The 25,251-nt window shown below is 37.0% G+C and overlaps 1 protein-coding gene across 5 annotated transcripts in view; it reads right to left on the bottom strand.

The window, feature by feature from the left end:
- Positions 1-25,251, bottom strand: part of NAALADL2 (N-acetylated alpha-linked acidic dipeptidase like 2) — a 1,140,409-nt gene that overhangs the window by 547,398 nt on the left and 567,760 nt on the right. The window lies entirely within an intron of this gene.

Genomic DNA, 25,251 nt, shown 5'->3' on the forward strand with positions numbered 1-25,251 from the left:
CTTATTCATTTAATCTCTACATATGTTTTGTAGCCCTTCTTGAATGCATCAAGGAAGACCTCCCATTCACTAATTTATTCCTATAGTCATTTACTTTATATTTTCTCTTCTGTTTCTATGTATATTATCCATGATATGCTCTGAAATATATATATATATACATATATGCAAATGCTCAACATCTATCATTCAACTTATCTATCTATATCAACCTATCTCTATATATCACAATTATGTGTGTATATATATATACATATAACACAATATATATAATACAATATACATGTAATTATAATATATGTTCCCCTCACTATCTAAAAGTAGAATGTTCCTATGAAACCTTTGATAAGCTGAAATAATATAAAGTAAAGAAGTGGTTACCACTAATTTATATAGAAACATTTCTGAGCATTTCCAGACCCCCAAATAGCCTCTCAAATTATACCAAATGCACTTAAATGTGTCCAGTTTTATGCTGAATGTAATATCCTTCCAAGTTCTCTGAGGCTTTTTTGATGCCTTGGAACATTTCTTGCTAATGGATGCACAAAGTAAGTCAGTGAAGCATAGATGCTCACAGACACAGTTAACACCAGTGGTGTCCAGGGAAGGAGCCAGGGGGCCCCCCTCTCCCTGCTCTGGGAGCACACTACCCCTTTAAGGGCTCACTACGAAACAAACACAATGCCATTTTTGCTTTCTGCTTTTTCTAAGAAAAGTGAAACTCCTCTTTAAGTTTCTTTTTTGGTGAACAAAAAAAGCTAGTAAAAGTAAAGTGGTGCAAAGCCAACTTTTGATAGACAGGTGGGTGAGGGTCTATATAATTGTAGGTTTACATTTGTATTTATGTGTATCTCCATGCTTTTATGCTTTTACACCCATTTCTCCTAATGTGTTAATCTTTCCTCTTTTTAATCATGAACTGAGCATTTAAAGTCCTGTGCAAGTTTACTGGATATTAAAAAGGAGATGACTGACTGGATTACTCTACCACTAAAGATGCTGGGTTAACCTGAGTTAAGAAAAGTTACAGTGGCCCTACTCTACTCTGCTGCCATTGATATCCAGTAACATTGCCATCCAATGTCACTGCCAGATGCTGGTTCTCTCCACTCCCCCTGAGTCTACTTAGCCATGCATGCAGAATTCCCTCCTCTTGTATCAGTGGGAAAGCTGTTGGCGTGTTGGATGAAACAATGCTGCATCATTTCAATGCAGAACATCAGGCACTCCTAGCATTAAACAGCAATGGCATACCACAGACCTGACTTTAAACTACAGGGAGAGATGCATGGAACAGGGAGAATGGGAAAAGGAAACACAACACTTATGTAACAGAATATTTTCTTTTTAAAAAATTTTATTTAGCTATTTTTCTTTTTTTTTACATTTTTTAAAGATTTTATTTATTTATCTTTAGAGGGGAAGGAGAGAAGGATAGAAACATCAATGTACGGTTGCCTTTTGGGCGTCCCCTGCTGGGAACTGGCCTGCAGGGAACCGACCTGCAACCCAGGCATGTGCCCTGACTGGGAATTGAACCGCGATCCTCTGGTTCGCAGACCTGTGCTCAATCCACTGAGCTACACCAGCCAGGTAGTTATTTTTCAAGCACAGTTTTTTGTAACAGAATATTTTCCTTCCTGGAGGAGAAAGGAAGGTGGTGAAACAAGACCCACATGACTTCAGTGGCCAGAGACCTTCACAACCATCACTGGGAAATGAAGCCTGATTTTGATAGAATAGCTTCTGCCTGACAAAGAAGCTCATTAGCTACAAACCTTACTTCCTTATGAAGAATTCAGCTTCTAAAGGAAGCATCATAACAGAATGATTAAGGCACAAACCCTCGACCTTGTGTAACAGTGGGGAATTATAACCCACCCCACTATTCTTTTGATATTGTTTATGTAAATGCTGACTATGGCTGATATGTAGCTTGTATATAAACAGCATGTTTGTATAAGAATCTTAGTAACTGACTTCAAAAGATACAGACTGTGGCTTTCAAACAACCCAGCTACAAGAGATTTGCCGGCCTTCAACTGCAGAGTCAGGATGATGAGGAGCCCCCAGGATGAGGAGGAGCCGGGATGACTAAACCGGGATGGTGCACACCAGACCATCCATCACTTGTCTTATGGAAATGACTGTGCTAGTCTGAACCTAGAGAACCGCCAAGCCCCTCCCTTGATCTCCTCGTTCTGTTTCCTGCCCCTCTTTTAAAAACCTCTGCCTGCACTGAGATGTGAAGATGAACTTTGAGACATGAGTTCCCCATCTTCCACTTTCCTTTTTTTTAGGTTTTATAATGTTTATTTTATTTTTAGAGAAAGGAGAAAGGAAGGGAAATATCGATGCATGAAAGAAATGTCAATCATCTGCCTCTCATGGTGCCCCAATAGGGGACCAAACCCACGACCCAGGCATGTGCCCCAACCGAGAATTGAACTGGCGACACTTTGCTTTGCAGAGTGATGCTCAACCAAATGAGCCCCACCAGCCAGAGCTTAGCAGCACTTGGATCTCAAGTACTGGCTTTCATATCAGCAGGCAGCAGACCACATTCACTTACACTTGGGAGGTTTCAAACACTAAGTATTAAATGTAAAGAGGACATTACAACCTAGCACAGCATAAAAACTTTATGTAAAGAAAATATGGTATCAAGATCTATTCCCCATACCACTCCAAGATTTATTAAATTTAAAGTGTGAGAAAAATGGAAAGATGGAGGATACAATATGGATATTCCAAAAATAAAAGTCATTGCATGAAATTCTCTCCCTAATACCTAAAATAACCACCCTTCCCTGACAAGGGAGCAGACAGCAAAAAAAGTACAAGATGGTAATTAGGAAGGACAAAACCACAGGGAGATATAGTATAAATACACATTATTTTTGGAAACACACATTTAAGTTCAAGTATAAAAAAAACAATATCAACCGTGCAAGAATATTGTGAAGGGGAATAAACTACATGACATTTGAAAGTACTCAAAGCCCAGGTGAGGGATGTCACACAAAATTATTTAAAATAATTTGTGGAACAGGGAACCTCATACATCACAAGTGACAGTACAAATTCATGTAATGTATCTTGATGGCAATATTGCTTTATTCATTAAGTGAATAGAAATACATATACCCTTTGACCCAACTATTGCATTTCTGCCCTAAAAAGTGGGAAGTAGATGAAGATATTCCCTGTGGCATTGTAATTAGCATATCAACCAAAATATCTAATAATAAGGAGGTAATTAAATAATGGAGTAATACATTTTGGATTTTTGATATCTAAAAAATTTGAAACAACATACAAAATGCTGAAAACATAGTAAAATGATAAAACGCTAAACAGAAATTACTTTATTATATTCTTTATGTATGACTGTGTGTGTGTGTAAACACTACATGATTGATAGAGAAAGATGAAATGGAAATTTTTTGACTGTTAATGTGAGGCTGGCTGATCTGAATTGAGGGGTCATGAGTTATTATGTTTCTTTTATTTTGTAATTTCTAAGTTTTTGGCAATGAACATATGCTAGTTTTATATTAGAAAAAATATTATATGTTATAATTTCATCTTAAAATGCATTTTAGGCAAATATAGCAGACATTAATTGACATAAGACAGAAAGTATTTGGGGAAACATTAAAAATTAAACAATAAATATACAGGCTTATGGGATTTCATAGGTACTGACACGAAATATCAATAGGCTTTCCTCTAAAAATATTTTTTAAAAGACTATTGAACAATTTTATCACAGGAAAAAATCCTTATCAAAATGCAAACTTAGAAAGCATTAGCATTAAGATACATTACTTTGCTTGAGAGTTACTCTGCTAATTTATTTTGCTTTGCTATAAACTCCACAAATAAAACACTTAACTTACTTTTATAGTTAAATACAAGTCTGAGATCAGAATGTACAATGAGTCGTATGTGACTCCTGAAGACATAAAAAAAAAGATGTTGAGAATATAACCTGCTTTCTACCTTCACACATGTCTAACTACAGTTCAACTTGTCTCCTGCTAGATGAAGCGTAAACCCACAGAGAAAACCCTGCTTGAGCCCAGAACTATTCCACTTTCAATGTCATTCGAAAAGGTCTAGAAGAAAGCTCTGTGCTCGTTTGGCAGCAGGCCCTTGCACTTTTGTCTTCAGACATATGAAAACACAGATTAGGCTGTCTCACTGGTCAACACAGTCTCCTTTTCAAAGGCGGGATGAATGAATAGCCGCTAACAGAGTGCTTAACCCAAAACTGTTTGTTGAAACAGTCCCTAAAATATGTCTTTTTTTTTTAAATTTATTTAGTTATTTTTCAAGTACAGTTTTTTGTCTATTTTTCCCATCCCAGCCTCCCCTGCCCTATGGATTTTTCTCAGAAAAATAAAAATCGACCTGCCTTTTGACCCAGCAATTCCACTGCTAGGATTATATCCTAAGAATCCTAAAACATCAATATCAAAGAACCTATGCACCACAATGTTCATAAAATATGTCTTGAATGTCCACAGGTAAATAATTGTGAGCTCCCAACGATATGACAAATAGATCCTATTTTTGAGAGGCCTGAATCAATGTGCCTAACTAAGGTTTACATCTGTATACTACCTAGTTACTAAAGCTCATGATGTTTCTTTTACATAAAAAAAATAATGATGACTTTATGAAAATCCTTAGTGTTGGGGAGAAAAAAGTACTAGCTCCTAAAAATGTGAAAACCTGAGAAGTACTCTGGGTTACAGATAAGTTTCCTGCTAGTAAAACCAAAGGTTTCAGTCTACAGAGCTGCCAAGTCCTTCTGTTGAAATCTCACAAACCCTCATCATGTTTGTTTATTGCGAAACGCCTCTAATGTTGTTCCATCAAGCAAAGGAAAGAAGGACCTCAAGCATATAGAGAAGTTACTGGCTACATTATGCAATTATGTGAGTGTATAAATCCTGAGTATGCAGGTGTGCTTCAAAATCTGTACACTTATTTATACATACATAGCTAATCTATCTAATTTTATGCATCAGCTATACATTTAGGGGGACTAATATTACATAAAGTATTATACACATGCATACAGGCTTTTATGATAGGTAAAGGTTATCAGATATAAAGTGATATATAGAAATTGAAAAATATATATTTAAAGTATAAAATATACTTAAATATATGTACTTAAAGTATAAAATAGCATATTATACCTTATATATACTTAAAGTATAAATATATATACTTAAAGTATAAAATTGTATATGTGTATATACTATTTTATATATATATAAATATACATACTTAAATATAAAATAGTATTTTTTAAAGCTTCACTTTTTCCACTTAGAAATAATTTCAAATTCTCTTACCAGGAAAATAATTAGATTTCTAGAATTTAGAATTTATCAGCCTGACTAGTGTGGCTCAGTGGATTGGGGTCATTCTGCAAACCAAAATGTCACCAGTTCTATTCCTGGTCAGGGTGCAGGCCCTGCTTGTGGCCCAGGCCCTGTTTAGGGGAAGGTGGTTAATTAATGTTTCTCTCTTGCATCAATTTTCTCTCTCTCTCTTTCTCCATCCCTTTCCCTCTCTCTAAAAATAAGTAGATAAAAATCTTTAAAAAGATCTCATAATTTATCTTGAGAATAAGATTTCTCACACCTTTACTAGGAATAGAGCCTCGGGCAACTCCAAAGCATATTCCATACCAGTGTTATTCAAAGTGTGATCTAAGAATGGTTTGTTATTGATTCACGACTGAGTAAATACAGAAATCAAGAGCAAGTGATTAATCTTCCAAAACATGTTAAAACTTTAAAAAATGTCCCCAACAAACTCCTCCAAGTGTAAGAAGCGCCACTCTGCACTGTGTGACAGCCTTCCAGCGAGAGGGATCCGGCTGCCCTAAGCAGTAACCCCAGTTCTGCATCTCTGCAGACTGCCCTCAGCAGTAACCCCAGTTCTGCACCTCTGCGGACTGCCCTCAGCAGTAACCCCAGTTCTGCACCTCTGCGGACTGCCAGGCTTTCTTTCCTCTCGCTCTCATGCTTCCTACATGGGCTTCCTGAGATCACCTCTCAAATGTAGCACAGGAGTTCATATTTTTATGTCAGGTCTACTCCTATGTCAGAGAGTTCAGTCTACCCTGTATCTCTGACATCTGTAATAATGCCCGACACATAGTAGGAGTTTTATGTATCTTAATTATTTAGTTAATGTTCATTATTACAGGTTGGGTAACCTTGAATAAATCAGTCAACTTCTCTGTACCTTAGATTACTGATGTATATATAAATTATTCAGAATAAATAATCCCCAAAGTACCTTCTGGGTACCAGTTCTATGGTTGAATAATTTGTTTTCTGAAGAATTACTGTGAACAATGTTTTGTAAGTTCAAAGAAGAGATAAATTCCAGTGGACTGGGTTAGACACACATGATAAGTAGGAAATCTGGAGGATGTTTAGGATTGGGACAGAGAGAGAAGAGGGGAGACTCTCTTTGGAGACATGTTGATGTTTAGTAATGAGGAAGCACAAGCCATGTTGAAAAGCTAGTATGTAAGCCACTGTTGATTTGTAAGGTGAATGCATTTTGGACAGTGGGGAATTATCCAGGAAAAGCACTGACCAGACTCTTGGCTTCCTTTGTCCGGCAAAAGCTTGTAATGTAGAGGTATACATAGAAAACATTACGGGTCTATGACTACGACCTGGGGTAGACAACGCAAAAATTTTTAACCCACCTCTAGATGAAATTAGTTTCAGTAGAACACACTAAGCACTAAGAGTGTGTACAGATGCATGATAATGAAGAGTTAACATCTGAGGGTGGATTCTACTCTGGGTCCTGTGCTTTACATACATAGTCTCACTGAATCCTCATATCAACCATATGAGATAGTAAGTTTCTAGTCCCATTCTCCAGATAAGGAAACTGAGGCATACCATGACTAACATCACACCATTGGAAACAAGGAATGTTTACTCCAGGGCTAGGGGGGCTTATTATCATTCAACAAGAGCCATTCCATTCTCTGGGCACCTAAGAAGTCACTGTCTATCTTTTGGACTGAGGTAAGTTTGTTCAATGAAGAAAAGAAGACACATTATGGGTTACATGAATCAAAAATAAAGGAACTTAGGACATTGTTAACATGATGTTTAGGGATAAGTGAGGAGTTCTCCAGATAATGAATCTGATAGTTCGTATCAGGAATTAATAGAAAAGGAGGCCAGGTATAGCATACAGGCAACAAAAACACACCTGCACTGTACCATCTTTAAGAAAAGGTGAGAATGGGCCCACATGCTAGTCTTCAAAACACTTTGAAAGAGAAGTTAGCATCTTAGAGTCCATTTCTCATTATATATATTCATCACTCTATGAAATACTCTCATCATCACCTTATTTAATATTAATATCCTTCTATGGATTGACATTATTATTCCAATTTCTAGAAAAGAAGCATAGGAAGAACTTTATATAAAATTGTTTGCATTGCTAACTGAGTCTCTACCCTTCACTGACTCATAACCAGTTCCCATCAAATTGTCTTGCACTTGTGGATTCTCATTTCCCTCACAAACAGTGTAGGCATCTTGAGGGGAGGGAGCCTGTATTATGTCTTTTCATCTGTAGTACAGGAGGTAGTAAAATCTTAGGAGGTAGTAGGTGAAAAATAAATAATATACAGGGTTTCTTTTTTTTTAATCTGCCATCCTTCCAAAAGGAAAGTACTATTAAAGAATTTCAACAAAGTAATCAAGTTTCTTCAAATACTAAAGGGAGTCCTTAAACCACAAACACCATTTTTTTTAATGTTGGTAAAACAAAACTTTCTCCAAAAAAAGTACTCTTAAAACAAACAAAAATTTCAAATGAAGATCCAGCCCACCTAAGCCATCTCCACCTCATTTTCAAGTTCCTTCTTACCACCTCACCCTGGGAATGCTGAGGTACTCCTACCCTCCAGTGATATTATCCTGGCTTCTGGCTGGATCGTGGTCTAAGCATGTGCTGCTCATTCCTAAATCTACATTTCTAATTCAGACTCTCTTCAACTCCAAGTGCAAACATCCAGCTTCGTACTCAGCCTCTCCAACTGAGTTTGTAATGAGGGCTGGAAGACCAGTCTGACCAGAGCTCCCAAACCCACACCACTTCTGTAAATGTGTTTTTACTTCAGCCTTTTTTACTTGAGCTTTGCTGTCATTCCATCTTACCAGTGTTCAGACCAAACACTTTGGGTCATTTAATGGCTTTCTTTCTTCCCAATATGTAACGCGCTGGTAAATCCTGTTGGCTGTAATTTAAAATTAATTTAGAATGTAAACCTCTACCTCCAACAACAGTACTCCAGAATACAGGATCACTCTTTTGGACCCCAATTGTTTATTACATATTTTACTGTTGTTTTACCACAGTTGTCCCAATTTCTCCTCCTTTTCTCTCCTCCACTCAGCCATCTCTCACAGTCAATCTCCACACTGTTGTCCATTACCATGGGTCCTTTACACATGTCCTTGACTGGACTCTCCCCCTTCCTTCCACCTTATCCCACTCTTCCCTCCCCTCAGGTCACTGTCAGTCTGTTCCTTGTTTCCCTGCCTCTTGGTTATATTTTCCTACTTTGTTTGTTTTGTTCATTAGGTTCCTCTTATAGGTGAGATCCTATGTATTTGTCTTTCAATGCCTGACTTATTTCCTCAGCATAATGCTCTCCAGTTCCATCCATGTTGTTGGGAAAGGTAGGAGCTCCTTTCTTTCTGCTGTGTAGTATTCCATCATATAAATGTACCATAGTTTTTAATCCATTCATTTACTGATGGGCACTTAGATTGCTTCCAGCACTTGGCTATTGTAAATATGCTGCTATGAACATTGGGGTGCATAGGTTCTTTTGAATTTGTGTTGAAGGATCCTTAAGGTATAATCCCAGCAGTGGAATCTCTGGGTGAAAAGGCAGTTCCATTTTTAGTTTTTTTAGGAAATCCCATACTGTGTTCCACAGTGGCTGCACCTGGGTTTCTACAATAGCCTTTTAATTTGTCTCTCTGCTTCTGTTCTCCTTGCCCAGCTGGTGTCTCCTCCAATAAATAGCTGGAGTGATTCTTTTAAAATCTATCACATCAGATAATTCCTCTGTCTCAAACTGTCTAACAGTTTGCCTTTCACTCAAAATTAAAACCAAAGCCTTAAATTGCCTATAATTTCTGTTCTTTTCAGCACTTTGCTGTGACCACCTTTATGTTTATACATCAGTCACTTATACAAGTCTGTTCTCATCTCACTGTGTTGCTAGAAACATCCCTCAGCTTTTATTTAGTAGATCTTCAAAGATCACCTATTGAAAGGGTCTTCACATATTACCTTATATAAAAATTACTTTAAAACCTCTGCTCTCCACATCATTACCTGATTACTTTAAAAAATATTTTATTTATTTATTTCTGGACAGAAGGGAAGGGAGGGAGATTGGGAAAGAAACATCAATGTGTGGTTGCCTCATACCCCCCACACTGGGGACCTGGACCACAGCCAGGCACGTGCCCTGACTGGGAATCAAACCCACAACCTTTTGGTTCTCAGGCCAGCACTCAGTCCACTGAGCCACACCAGCCAGGGCCTGATTACTTTTTAAAGTTATTTTTCACAACACTGCACCATCTGACATATGACGTCTTTACTCATTTATTCGTTTGTCTATTCTCTCACTAGAATGTAAGTTCTACTAAATCAGGGAATACTTTTATCTACTGGCCCCTCCCCCACCACCACCTAGAACAGTGTCTGGCCCACAGTAAATTCTCCAAAATGTATTTTGAATGAATAAATAAATGAGTGAAGGGGGAAATCGTCTAACTCTCTCCTATACTTATTATCCAAATAAACTACCATTACTGGCATAAATCAGTTTTCCTTGCAGCATTAACCTGTTCACATGCATATTACAACTTTATAGTAAAGGAGAAGGAAGTTTAAAAGGACAGTACACAATCATTTATGCTGATGAATTACATAATCTTGGAGAGACACAGACGAGAGAGGCAGGGAACGAGTGGGGTTGGGAGAGAGAGAAAGGGAAGAGAGATGGAGAGACAGGGAAAGAGAGAATAAATTAGAGAACAAAGTTTTACTTAGCTCGAGCTTTAAGAAAATAATGCTACATTATTTAAATGGTGACTCCAGCTAAACTCTACTCTTATACAACAACAGCTTCTTAATTTTTAATACATTGCCCATATTAACATGGCTGAGGGGGAAAACTTCATTATTGAATGATTCGATGCTCTTAAAATTAGGGCTATTTCAGAGTTATGAAGATGTGGTCCTGTAAATAGAAAAGTATCTTAGCAGCATAAACTAAATAAAAATTTTGAATGCATATGCAACAATAATACTGTTCCTACACATTGATCGAACCAGCCCTGGCTTTTCAAATATCTCATCTGCATAATAAATTCCCAATTAATAATGAGGTTACCTTTGTACAAGTTAACACAGTTCTGATTCGATATTTATAAGGGCAAGTATGTTTTAAATTATTCAAAAGGAGGGTTTCACTTGGCTTTTTTTGTTGCCATCTCCTTGCTGAGTGGCTGTAGCCTCTCCTGCATTAAACATTGATGTGAGAGACTGCTGTAATTTTCAAACTGCTAAATACTTCTGTCAAGTCCCTTAAGGCATGTTCAGGATTCAGTTCTTGGGTTTGTTAGGATGATTGCCAGGCCCTCCTTTTTGGTGGCGATGAGGTAAGCAAGGGCTTGAAACTATGATTCATTTCTGTTTGAGTTTCTGTCAGACACTTGCAGGAAAAGGAAAATGACTAATCACCTACTAAAAATGGCAACAGATGCCATAAGCAAAATTTCATTTGACCTGTTAACTTTGGTTCCAATGTAAGAATCATTTAATTGAAGACTTAGTTTTAAAATATTGTTTTTTAAAAATAACATCGGCTTCTAAAATGAGGTAATAATGTTATGCTCAGTATTTTAACACACTCTTCACAGTGACCTTCCACTGAACTTCAGTGTCCACACATCACACATATGTATGTGTAGGGAATATTTTTCTGTCACATGATGATATGCATATAACATATGTATATCAAGAAAGGGCTACTAGTATTTCATACACAAAGTCACCATTTTTGTCTTTTTAGAAGTCCTAATGGTATCATGTTTACCACAATTGGTTCATATAAAATAGTGATTAAGGTTTAATTTAATATTTTTCTATCTTTTCTATTCTCAGTCAATTCTTCAAAGTCTCTGTGACTTGATGTCTGAAAACCAAGACCAAGAAACAGCAGATCAATTCTGTGATTCAAAGTAGCACCCTGACGAGACAGTAGAGTTCAATACTCTTCCCAAAGCCAGCAGTGCTTGTTTGTTTGTTTTCATGAAGTGCTTTTCGAGATTCCCCCCCAATACTTGAAATACGTGGTATCACGTGGGAGGAGGTAAAGACAGGAGACAGCTCCACACTGAAAGAGAAGCTTAGGGCGATAATGGCTTCTCGTCCACCCCGTGAGGGAGGAAGGAGGGCTAACGGTTCAGAGTGAGTCCACATCTGTGTGGAATAGTCATGGAGACTTTCATCCCTTTGGGCCGGAAAGTGTGGCTAATACTGGAGTGGCAACGTTTTCCCCCTCTCCAACCATTATGACCCTTATACAATCCTAAGGGCCCATATAGAGGAATAGCTGTGTTGTCACTGATAAAAAAAAAAAAAAAACTCCTCTAAAGTTAATGCTTTTATACCTACCATTCCATCTGCACTTGAAATACTTCTGCGAGCTATGTGTCCCCATTTTACAACAAAGGAACCAAGGCTCAGAGAGGATAAATAACTTGACAAGAAACACATTAATAACTGGTGGAGCCCGAATCTACCTAGGGCTCCTGACATGTAACCCATCATTGTTCCAGTACATAATGCATACACATGTATCCCTGGCATTTTACAAATGGGACATATAAAGTTCATGAAAGTTAGGTGACTTTCAAAACGTCATAAATCTAAGTAGATAGTACTCTGTTATTTCAAATCAATGATATGTTCATGACTTAGAAAAAGTACCTTGGTCTTTTTGAACCACATTTATTAGGAAAAGGAAAAGATATAAATGGGGTAATCTCCAAGGTCTCTTCCAGATCCAAAGGGTACAGATTTTTTAATCCATATTGGCTATAACCAAAATCTTAAGCTGACTGATGTCATCAGTAATAATTCCTAATTGCCTTAGGTAATGTTAAATATTACTGACATGTTTATTAGAGCATTATTTCAGTAAACAAAAAACTACTTACTTGGGGAACATACAGTGGATTAGAGCCAGTAGGTATGGTGCCAAGAATGTCTGACTCATATCAATGTTAGACATGATTCAGAAAAAATGCATGTCATAATTAAAATGCATGCAGTTATTTTTTAACTTGGAAAAATAATTGATATTTATTGCCCTTCTATCTCTAATGGCCAATTTTTTTTTGAAGTTTAGGAGGCATATTAGTGAATGTTCTACACTTACTATGAACCAAATTTTAGCTGCTAATTTAGCAGTGGAGGAAAAATTATATTAAACAGCCGAACAGTGAGTTATTCAAATGAGGCAAGGTAAAAACACAGCTTTTGTTCAACTGATATAATAAAATGAGTTTATAAAGGAAATGATAGAATGTAGAATACCTCTCAGAGCACAGGAATCAAAATTTTAAATATTTAAAAAATAACCCACTTGGGGAAAAATTGGGACAACTGTAATAGCATAAACTTTAAGACTAAAAACTTTTTTTAAATTACCCTTTTGAACCTTGAAATCCTAAGACAGTAAATTTAATTTTCTGATGGTAAGGCGATAGTCATGTTAATTTAACCACTATTTTGGAAACTAGTTTTATGTGAGTTTATGTATACACATTGTATTAGGAGAATTCTTCCTCTGAGTACCTTGCCACAAGATAGAGCTCATCCCTGAAAGAATTCTAGGAACACAGCAGTGAAACCTGGTGCACCTGCACCAGGGGTAATGTAATAGGCAATACATAACAAAATGAAGTGCAATTTCTTACCAAATAAATTAATCAATTATATAACTCACTGCCACTTTCAGTCTTTCTTTTTCAAATACATTTAAAAAGTATTTTATTTCGTAAAAACAAACATGTTCATTTGGGTTACCACTGCTTACATAACACCTTGATTACGCCAGGACAGAAGAAGCTGTTCACTGGGCTACTCGAATGCCCACCCTTGCCTTGGAAATGGACACAAACTATCTTACAAACTTCAGGCAGAATCTAATAAATGTGGATTAAAAGAGCCTTGTACTTTCCATCTACATCAACAAATCAATGAGAGTATTTGTTACATAAAGGATTTAAGTTTAACCAGCATCTCTTCAAAATAATGCTTACTGTAAAGTAAAATAAGCACACAGAGTACATCAATCTCTTGGGATTCAGCCAAAACTTACTCCCTAGTAAACTTTCCTCATTTCCCTCACTTAATCCTCCCTTCTCTCTGTACCTGTAGAGCACTTTACCCACACACACATACATTGTTGGATTCACAGCATGCTTTCTGAGGTCATTATGGAGATGAATCCCTGGCATTGCCTTTGACAACTGCCCTGTGTTCTTTCAAAACCCTGAAAATCAGGGCATTCTTATGACCAGCATGTCCTAGGATGCCACTCATATAATTAATTATCAAACTTGAGCTACACTTAATTTACGATGCTCTTCATAAAGGCAAAAGAACTTCTGCCATTCCCAAATTGCTTGATTATACTCACATTGATTCCTTAACTATTCATTCCAATGTGGCAGGAACTGGTATAAAATTTGCATTTTAACATCATGCCTAATATTTCTCCTTTGTTTTTTTTTGTGCTACGTTGGACATAAACATTGCTGTAGTCAGGTATTATGGGTCAAAATTGCCTACCAGAGTACAAAATTACTGATAGAAAGAGAGTTCATAACTGAGTCGACAACCTGTATTGCAGAATAAAGAGAGATTTTGATATGCAGAGCATTAATCCTTGCTGACCTAGAACTGGCAGTTCAGCTTGATGCATTAACCCATGCTGTGTAAGAGCATATAAATACATTCAGCTACAGGAAAAATAACTATCAACTAAGAAAAATATTTAAAAGACAAATGGAGAAGCAATAAGTAAGTCCTGTAAGCAGCTGTGTGCAATTAAAGCACTTACACTTCACATTAATATTGTGTTTATGTATTTATCTTCTCCTCCAGGGCAAGGACCCTGCGTACTCATCTCTACGTCTCCTCAACTCCCCTCAGGGCCCAGCGTGGTACTGGGCCTGTAGCATGGAAGGCAAACAATGGTGACTGAGTGGGACCATAGCTCACCCATCAAATTGTTCCCATATATCCTCAAGGGAAAGCCATACTGTGAGTAATAACTCATGGTGGCCTGACAGCCTGAAAATAAATTTTAACTAGTAAAAATTCAGTCTTTATATGGTTGAAGTGATAAAAATATGTCAAGTAAAATATAGTTTGTTATCATTTCATTCTACCATCTACATTGTTCTGAGCTGAATCAAAGACTCATAGAAGTTTTAGAAAAATAGAAAAAGAGATTCAAACCTAAAACCTATGATATCGGGTGAGTAAAAGAAAATTTAGGGGGAGGGCATAATGGGGGGGGAAGGGGAAGGATCATCAAGGAACATGTATAAAGGACACATGGACAAAGCCAAAGAGGGGTAGGATCAAGGGTTTGGGGGGGGAGTTGGTGGGGGAAAATGGAGACAACTTTACTTGAACAACAATACAATAAAAAGAAAATTTAGAACACACGATAAAATGAAAAGCTATATAAAACATGTAAATCTAGGATCCATAAATGAAGAAGCAGGGATAGGCAATAATCAACCTTGAGTCTTCTATTAAGGTGTTTGCTGATGTTATGAAATTGTTTGCATCTGTGTTTATTTCCATTCCTGCTGGTTTCTGTGGGGCAGCAATGACAAGATGCACAGTAGGTGTTTAAACATATCAATGAAGTGAATGACTGACTGACTCAATGAATGAATGAATGACTAGTTGCCATTTAAATGCTGAAAGATGTCTCCTGGGTGAGTGGTAATCCAGCCATCAAGTCCTTACCACCTGAAGCAGCCAGGGTGACATAACAAAAATAGCAGCATTTGGATGCTACCAAGCAGTGTGAATTTAGATTGTATGTATTATATAATACAAATTCAAAAGACAAAACAATGTCTTAACTGTGAAAGTAATCCTTTTTTGCCAAAGTACCAATTTTGCTTTCTCCCTCCATGGAGGAATTTTTCCTCATTGTCCTTCCACTGCAATGACATAATACCTGGCAGGACTCTAGAAAGAACCTGTCTTTTTTTAAAATTGTTTTTACTCATTTTCAGAGAGAAGGGAAGGGAAAGAGGAAGAGAGGGAGAGAAATATCAATGTGTGGTTACCTCTTGTGTGCTCCTGACTGGGGACCTGGCCTGTAACCCAGCATGTGCCCTGCCTGGGTTTTAAACCGGCGACCCTTTGGTTTGCAGGCTGGCACTCAACCCACTGAGCCACACCAGCCAGGCTGAGACTGTCTTTTAATTAGTTTGAACAGAATTGGTGATATACAAAACGTACTTGTGCTAGCAGAAAGATCAAAATGACAACCAACTCTTCAGAGACAAGCAGTTGAAGGAATTTGACCCTGAAATAACTAAAAGCTTTGCATATTTTGCCAGAGAAAATTTTGTGTCCTCGGTGCTGACATTCAGGGGCAATACAGGAATAGCAAGTTATGTGTAAGAGAAACAGTTTAACACTTTTGGTGTTAATCTCTTTATCTCTTTCTGCAAAGTAATATTTAAAATAATAGGCCAGGGGTGTCAAACTCATTTTCACTGGGGGCCACATCAGCCTTGCAGTTGCCTTCAAAGGACCAAATGTAATTTTAGGACTGTATAAATGTTACTCTTTAACTAGGGGCAAGGAACTTGGCGCTGCCACTGGATAGAAATAAGGTGCTGGGTTGGATAAAACAAGGTGGAGGGCTGGATTCCACCCACGGGCTTTGTGTTTGCCACCTGTATAATGGGCCTTCAATATTTTATAATTTGAGATATTTCCTAAAAGTTTAAACAAAGGGGGCATTTGTACACTTTCAATTTTTTTATATTAGTCACACAATAATTATTTTTAAGTTGAAAGAAAAGTATTAGGAAATGGTAGGACATCTGACCGTCTTGCAGTCGGTGTGTGACTGGTGCCTGGGAGCCCTTTGTGACAGTGAGAAGGTCAAAGTTGGGGCTGGAAGGCTGCCCCAGGAAGAGGAGTTGCTCAGAACATAAGATGTGCAAGATTGTTCGTGTGCAAGATTACTGCATAATGAAGACTGACACTAAAATTCAAGTAATTTTCCTCATTTTAGTCTTCTAAGTTCATCTCTTCAACGTTTACTATATGTCAGACATCACTCAAATGGCCAGATATTTAGACTCATGCCTTAGTAAGTTATGCTGTTCAATATCACAGGCTGACACCTCCAACTGCTTAATAATTAGGTTGAAACAAGGAGAGAGACGGGCCACTAGAAGTGAAAATTGGATGACTTCTAAAATTTGGATGCTGAAATCTCACCCAATGAGTATAACATAGAAATTTAATTTTTTAGAATACAAATAATGCAGTATATAAGGTATAAGTTCTAGAAAATATGATCTAGGAAAAAAAAGAACAGAAACAATGAGCAAGTTACAAAGGCTTATTTTTGACTGCATATTTATCATTGACATGTTACCCGATATTATTTTATTTTATTAATTTTTAATTTTTACTTTATTTTATTAACTATTTTAGACATAGAAGAGGTTTAAAAGAATAACATAATAGTAGATTAGGATATAAGACATTTCCACTTCCACAATCACACTTCTGCTTTCCCACAGAAAATTACTGTCTTGAGCTTAATATTAATTATTCCCACGTATGAATTTATGTTTTTATATATCTGTGATACATATCTATAACTTATAGCAATATAATACTGATTTGATATATTAAAACATAAATATGTCGTGCTGCTTACATCCTTCTGCATATTTTTTATTCAGTCTTACGGTTGTGAAATTCATTAATGCTAATACCAAAAATATTTACTTCATATACTTTCACTGTCACTGTATAAATATACTTAAATTTTCCCAGATAGCTAGAAAGAGACACATTTTACTTTATATTTTTTCTATGATACACGATTAAGAACATTCTTGCACACATCTCATTGTGCACATTGGGGCAGTCTTTCCATGCGGCACAACTGGAATTGCTGGGTTATAGAATACATCCATCTTTAGCTTTATAGTAATATCAAGTATTGTCCCAATTTACCAGAATACATAAGAATCCCTGCTGTTTCCCCAGCACTCCATTTAGTTCATCTTTATGGATTTCTTTTTTTTTAATATTAAATTTTATTTAGTTACTTTTCAAGTACATTTTTTTTTATCTATTTCTCCCATCCCACCCCACCCCCCGCCCGGTCTCCCCCCTCCCTCCCATTCCCCCCCCCCCCCCCCAGTCCTCATCTCTGTGTCTTTCATACTTGTTCCTTAAAATCCCTCCCCCTTTTCCCCCTTAAGTTCCCTTCCCTCTCCCCTCTGGTCGCATCTTTATGGATTTCATGTGTTTTACAGGATCTCTTTCTTCTTTGCAGCAAAGCCTCTTCTAAGCGTGGCATAAGACAGGTGATGGAGTCTGCTTCAAAAACTGAGTATCACTCTGCAGTCAAGAAACACCAAAGAAACTTCCTATCCTTCATCTATAAAATACTCAGAGGCAAGAGGAACCAGAGTCCTAAACACCAACCAGAATATATAAGCTACCACACAATAGTGAAAATGACAATAATAGCTATTATTTACTATGAGCCAATTATTTGCTCAGCACAGTAGTAGGTCCCTATGTGCATTTTCTTATCCAGTCCTTACACTAAGGTGGCCAGTGTAGAGGGTATTGTCCTGATTTTGTACAAGAAAAAAAAATTCAGAAGTCAAATGAGAACTTCAGTTAATTGCTCAAGATAACAGCTAGTAAATGATGGTCAGCATTCAATGGAATGAGTCACATTCCAAAGCCACAGCATTTTCTACTATAGCCAAAGCAGCAAGCTATGGGTTCAAACCCAAAGCACGCACTAAAACAATCTATAAAGCACTGTGAAGAGCAAGCAGCTTTAATCAACTCCACTTATTTAGAGACTATTGTACACACATACGGGATTTTTTTCAGTTGCCGGTTGTTGCTTTTTTTGGGGGGTAGTAACATTTTAGTACTCCTCAGGACTTTCAGGAGAAGAAGAGAAGGAGATCATGAAATAAAGTAACATTAAAATAGAACACTCAATTGTACTTACATAGTCACAATATTGCTAAAAGCTGTAGCACAGAGTAAATGCTTAGTTAAAATAAATTTGGGTCATTGTCTTTGGATTTAACTACTTATAACACCCCTCGCTCACATTTACTTAGATGAGTCAACTGTTCATTCTGCACCTTAGGCCTTAATGTTAAAGAGGAAAAGAATTCTCAGGCTCTGAAGGAGAATTCATCTAACAGAATTGAAGTCATTCTCCTGCAAACTCAGTTCAGCCAGATGGCACCAGTCCTACAACAAGAATTTCAAGAAACAGGGCACAGGAACCCAAGTGCAGAGAGGGCCAAATGGACTTCCTAAGAACAGAGAGACAGTCCTAATCATAGCACAGGACACACTGTTTTATCAGAAGCGGCAGTGTTAGAAAAATCAGATAATCGGAATTTTTAAATATAAATTTTAATTTCTATTAATTTTAGTTAAAAATTAATAGCAACACAGTATAAAGGCAAAAACCTGAAGAGCTTGAAAAACATGAAAGATCATACATTCTCACTTCGAGGGTGAAAAAGGGTGGCCACTTGGTGACCACAGCAACACTCCCGAAGTTAGCTTTTTCAAAACAATGGCTAGAATACAATTGTTTCACACATACTTGGTTTCCTTCTCTATCAACATAGTAAGAAGTAATAGGGGTCAGAACCATATTAAGGTGAAAGGACATTTTAGCCTGGGAAGCAGAAAACTAAAGGAGTGCGATATGAAATGAACTGTTTCCAAATGTATAAGATTTTTTTGGTACTGCACCATGTAGGAAGCCCAGTATCAGTGGGTCTAGCTCACAGGGAGCCTGTTTTGGTTCTCTGCCTTACTACACCTCCCCCAACAACATGATAATAGATGAAGATCTTAAAGAACACAGGTGCTTCCAAATATTATGGGAGGTGTGAAACCCAGCAGAAATGTTCACTTGGTCGGATGCTCATTCACAGGCACCATAATAATTCAAATAGCTTTGGAATTCAATGGCCTGGGCTCATGTTCAGCTCAATTGTTTCCTATATACACACCCTCAAGCAAATTGTTTAACCTTTTTAGACCTCATATTTCTCATCTGTAAAATAAGAATCATAAAAGCATCTACCATATAAATCCATTCTAAGTATTAAAGTATTTATGAAGCTCTCTACCACATAAGAATAGCACACTTTTGGAACAACACTAATATCAATAAATATATTATACATCATAACTAAAATAGTATTCATGACACCGATACTAGTGGTTGGAAAAATGGCAGAAGTATTCTTTGTCATTCCATGGATTAATGATGCAGATTAAAAATTTTTATCTCCTTTCTACTTATTACCAAGCATTTACCAACAGATATGCTACGTGGGAGCTGAACTAAGATGTTTCCCAGAGGGATCCCTTGTGAGCATGATTTTACTATCTCATTAGCAATCATTAAGCTCTGAAAATTTTGTTATAATTTTATGCTCATCTTAATTGGGCTTCTTTAATGGTAATAGATTTATAAATAATACCTAGAACAATGAAAAGGCCGTGTTGGAGATACAACTCTAAGGATAACTCTATTACAAGGTATTGATGTGTAAATATATTAGATATTTTCTTATGTCAAGAGAAAGACCTTCTGATGTTCTTTTCATTCCTTATTCATTTTAATAAATCTAAGTAATAAATTCTCAATACATATGGTTGTGGACTGAATATATGTTTTCCTCCCCCAAATTCCTACATTGAAGCCCTAACCCTCAAATGTCATGCCTTAGGGAAGTAATTACTTTTAAATGGGGTCATTCCATGAGTGCGAAGCCTCCCATCTTATGGAATTAGTGCCTTTACTAAAGAGGAAGAGACACCAAAATTTCCTCTCTCTGACATGCGAAGATACAGGGAGAAGGCAGCTCCTTGCAAGCCAGAAGGAGGACCCTCAACAAGAACCAAATCTGCCACCATCTTCATATTAGAGTCTCCAACTTCCAGAAGTGTGAAAATAAATGTCAGTTGTTTAAGCAACGGAGTCTGTAGCATTTGTTAGAGCCAAAGCTGACAAAGACACATTTCAGAGCATAATTATAATTTATGTTATACTCAATGTTTCTAAATCAATGTGCAGTTGACCGTTGAAAACTGGTTTGAACTGCACTGGTTAACTTGTAGGTGTATTCTTGTCAGTAAATAGACAGATGGTCTTTGGTTTCTCCAGGTTTTGCATGTGGGATACAAAACCTGGGCATACAACATGTGTTTTTGATCTACAGTTAAGAAGTAGCCGATGTGAGGAGCTGGCTTTACACCTTGTTCTACATTTTATATAAGAAATTAGAGCTGCCATGGATTTTGGTATCTGGGGAGTGAGGGGGGTTCCTGGAACCGATCCCTTGAGGATACCCAGGGACAACTGTACTTAAGCCAAATGTTATATGCAGATTTTTTACTGTGGGGTGGGGCTTGGCACCCTTAAATCCCACATTGTTCAAGGGTTTACTCTATTCTAATATATTCAGTGTATGTTACTTATAGACTAGATATTTTAATTTTGTAGGTTATAACTACCTGTTCCTAGTTTGTAGTGCCAATAAGCATTTATGGCCTGTAAAATGAGCCTCAAAAAACTGGTCTAAACAATTAACACAATTGTAGAAATTGAAATGTGCTTATAATTTGAGTTACTGTTGTCAGTGAATCTGAGTGCAAATAAAAATCTAGATATAAACATAATTTAAAATCAGACTGATTGTCAAAAATAGTTTTTTAATGCTCAGTCCATATCAAACTATAATAGCTGGTAAAGTAGTCTAAACACAACAAAATAAACCACAATAAATGTAAAAATTATAATGTAGCCCTGGCTGATGTGGCTCAGTGGATTGAATGCTGGCCTGTGAACCGAAGGGGTGCTGTTTCAATGCCCAGTCAGGGCACATGCCTGGGTTGCAGGCAAGTTCCCAGTAGGGGACGCACGAGAGGCAACCATACATTAATGTTTCTCTCCCTCTCTCCTTCCCTTCCCTCTAAAGATAAATAAATAAAACCTTAAAAAAAAACAAAAAAAACAAAAGTAAATAGTATGTACAGAACATACAAATAGCTACACAGTTTTCCAAGTATCCAAGGGTTTTCAGGAAACCAGCAGCACTACAAGATATTCATGTTACAAAAGAAGTTAATATGCAAGTATCCTGACCTTCTGAGAAGAATCTGGGAAATACTTTGGGATACTGGTTTTATCATGCAAATCCCATTAATGGGAGGTGATGTTTCCTTCGTAAATGAAGTTGAAGCATTTCCTTCGTCTTGATAAAGAGCACTCTGATAGCAGTAACACTGCCTTCCCTCCCTCTCTCTTGCTTTCCCTTTACATAAAGATAGATAGGTAGATGCAGATGGTTCTCTCTTTATATCTGTATCTATATGTAGATATGTATGTTTATATACAATTTATGTTTATACATAACCTCTCTATCAATCTATTTATATATAAGTCTATGTATTTATAAATAATCTCTATTTATACTGGGTCCAGCAGAAGTAAGGCCTGCTTGAGTGTGGCCGGTAGAGTAATAATATGGCTGTAATAGTTTATGGTTTTAATTTGAACATTCCACCTAAAATGTCATGCGGTGTGCTTGAGTGTGATATTGTCATGTTACAGAAGTACATTTTATTATTTTAATAAAAGATTTTATAATAAAAACATGATGCCTATGATTTTGTTATTCATGCCTGACCATGTGTGTATGTATACACACACACATATATATGCACACACAATGTCTCTACATTTCATATAGAGACATAGAAATGTCTCTGTATTTCAATCTATCTTTAACAGAGGTCAGAAGTTATCACCACACACTAGGCATCATTTATTTACTTTGTCATTCATCTAGCATCTATTTAGTGCCAGTCATACTCTGGCACTGGGTTAGTTACTAGAATTATACATACAAATATAGGGGAATAAATGTATAAATTAAGAAATCAAACTACAACTTGGTCAGTGTATAAATGGAAGTATATTTTATATGTTTGAAGTCAGAGGAGGAAAACAACTTCTTGTGTATCAGAGAAGGCACCCCAGAAAAATATTAGAAGTAATTCTTAGAGTGAGTTTAGCTAGAAGATCAAGGAGGGTAGATATTTTTAGACAAAGAAATATTATAGCATTAAAAAGCAGCTAATAAAAATTCATAACCCCTTTTGTTTTCAATTAATCACTCAACCAGGTAACATTTACAAGTGACTCAATCTCTCACAATAGAAAATCTACCATTAAATCTATAATCTTCATATGCTGATAGGTATTAATGTTTCCAAATCTTCTCACATAATGCAGCCTTCACTACTCTAATTTAAGTGGTCATTTAAAATGCAAGCCAAAAAAACAAATCTTAAAAATTCTGTCTTTCACAGAATTGGTCCTGGTATAACTTGAAGATTTAAAGTACTGTTGCTCCAAGTACAGCCCTTGGCCCAGCAGCATTACTGGCTGGAGCCTGCAGTAAAGCAGGTTATCAGGCCTCTTCCTGGACCTACAGAGTCAGATGGGGATGCTCGCCAGCACTTTGTGTTTTACCAAGCCTTCCAGATCATTCAAATATATTTTAAAGTTTAACAATCATTGAATAAAACCTTGTTTATTCTGGCATTAACACATTCATGTCTTTCTGAGTCTCCCGGCTGCCTTCAGAGAGAAGGAAAACTCTACAATAACTTGACTTGATCATTTCTACTGTGAGTCAGTCTCAGGTTCGTTGCACATAAATACATAATTGGCCAGATTAATTTAAATTAGATACTTTTCTTTGACATTGACTGATGATAATGGGAACCAAAATATACATTGAAGACAAATTAAATATTTTTTAGAAATATAAGCATTTTTCCATGGAAATGCCCATGTATGTTAGATGACTTTACTTCAATTAAAATAGAATGATAAGCTAACCCTGACATAGCACTTGCGTCAAACAACGTTCCAAAATACTGCATACAGACTAACTCCCTGAACCACCCTTTGACACACACGGGTTTATCTCCCCAAGCAGCAGGAGCCCGGCAGGGCTGAATGACGTGCCTACGATGCTCTCACCTGCGCCATGAGAGCTGGGCACCGCGTACTAGAACAGTCTGGTTCCAGAGCCGTGCTCCCAATCATCTCATTGTACTGCAACCAGTGCAAGAGGTATTTAAATATTATCTTAATTAAATTAACAGCGTAATGCCAGAGCATACTTCACAGCCCTAGCAAATACTACCGCAGGTCCTAGATTATGAGCACGTATATCGCGCGCAGGAGCGCGGGTGGGCACACACTGGTTGCTCTCTCTGTCCCTCACCAGCTGAATGACCTTGGGAAGCTCACTTCACTTCTTTCCTACTTCAGTTTCCTCTTGCATTAAGTGGGGACAGAGTTGCTGCAAGAATTGATTAAATGCACACATGTATAATTTAGTTAGAAAGGAGCTTAGGCTATACTAGGTCCCATTATGATTTTTGTTGTTCTTTTCTGAAATAAAAAGTCAGAATAAATTATGTAACAGCTGCTTCTTCTGTATTATTATGATTTTCAGAATAATTTTTACATTTATTTCAATTGCTCCTTTTAAAAATTTAATCAGTTGCTTCCAATAGATAACTACTGCTACTTTTCTTAACTGTTTCTTCAATTAGTTCTAATAGTTTCACAATAGTGATAAACTGAATGGTATAACTAGGGTCAAGAACTTACTCTAAAGGTCTCTTCTGTGAGTAGGTTTGCATTTAGAATCCTCTCTCTATGCAGGTTTGAATTACAATCTTCTCTATGAGTAGGTGTAAACTGTCTTATTAGTAGGTTAGAGGTAGAGATGAAGAGATTGATAGCAAGAGAGATACTGGTGTGAATAAAGTTAGAGATCAGATAGCTACTTCTTGAGTTGCAGGCACAGAGATCAAACACAACCTTATGGTGATGGGCATGGGTTTAGGTATGACGGAGATGGTCAGGACATGTGATGTATTAAAGAAAAACAAACAAGGGAAGCTGAAGCAGAGAGATGTGATCTGGACAGAATGCTTATGCTGAGGCATGGAGGAATGGTCCAGAGAAATGGTCCACCTCTCATTAGAGAATATCTCAGAGAGGAAGGGAGATACTCAAGAATGAACTTTGTCTAGATGTATTTAAACTTTGGGTAGGCTTTCTTTCCTACAGTTTGTCCTCCTATACATGAATGATTGCTCTATTAATTTGCTATCACTACTATAGCGAGTGACTATAAACTTCATAGTTAAAAACATCACAAACTTGTTATTTGACAGTTCTAGAAGTCAGTCCGAAATGGGTTATTATAGGGTAAAAACCAAAATCAAGGTGTCCATAGGGCTGTGTCCCTTCTGAAGGATTATATGAAATCCTCCATTTCTTTAACTTTTCAAAGTCAGTAATGTAGCATCTTCAAATTCATTCATCTTATCCTCTCTCTCTCCCTTTCTTTGTTTCTCTCTCACACTTCTGCTTCTATCATCGCATTTCATTTTCTAACTCTTTGCCTTTCTTGTTGTCTTATAAACACGCTATAAATATATCAGCTCTACCCAACTAATACAAAGTAATCTCACCTCAAATTCCTTAATGTAATCTCATTAACACAGTCCTGTTTGCTAGGTAAGGTAACATGCTCTGAGACTGCAGAGAGTAGAATGCAGCCACCTAGGCGGGGGTGGGGGGGTGGGGGTGGGGAAGAACTTGTTTACAAGAATAATGCTCTGAGATCTTCTCAAACAATGCCTGATTTAAATGCAAATCTACCAAAGGGTTAGGGCTTAAAATATACCGTTTTGTATAAG

This window comes from Artibeus jamaicensis, unplaced genomic scaffold (genome assembly GCF_021234435.1).
Source record: "Artibeus jamaicensis isolate MK-2021 breed Jamaican fruit bat unplaced genomic scaffold, CSHL_Jam_final scaffold_474, whole genome shotgun sequence".
Lineage (NCBI taxonomy): Eukaryota > Metazoa > Chordata > Mammalia > Chiroptera > Phyllostomidae > Artibeus > Artibeus jamaicensis.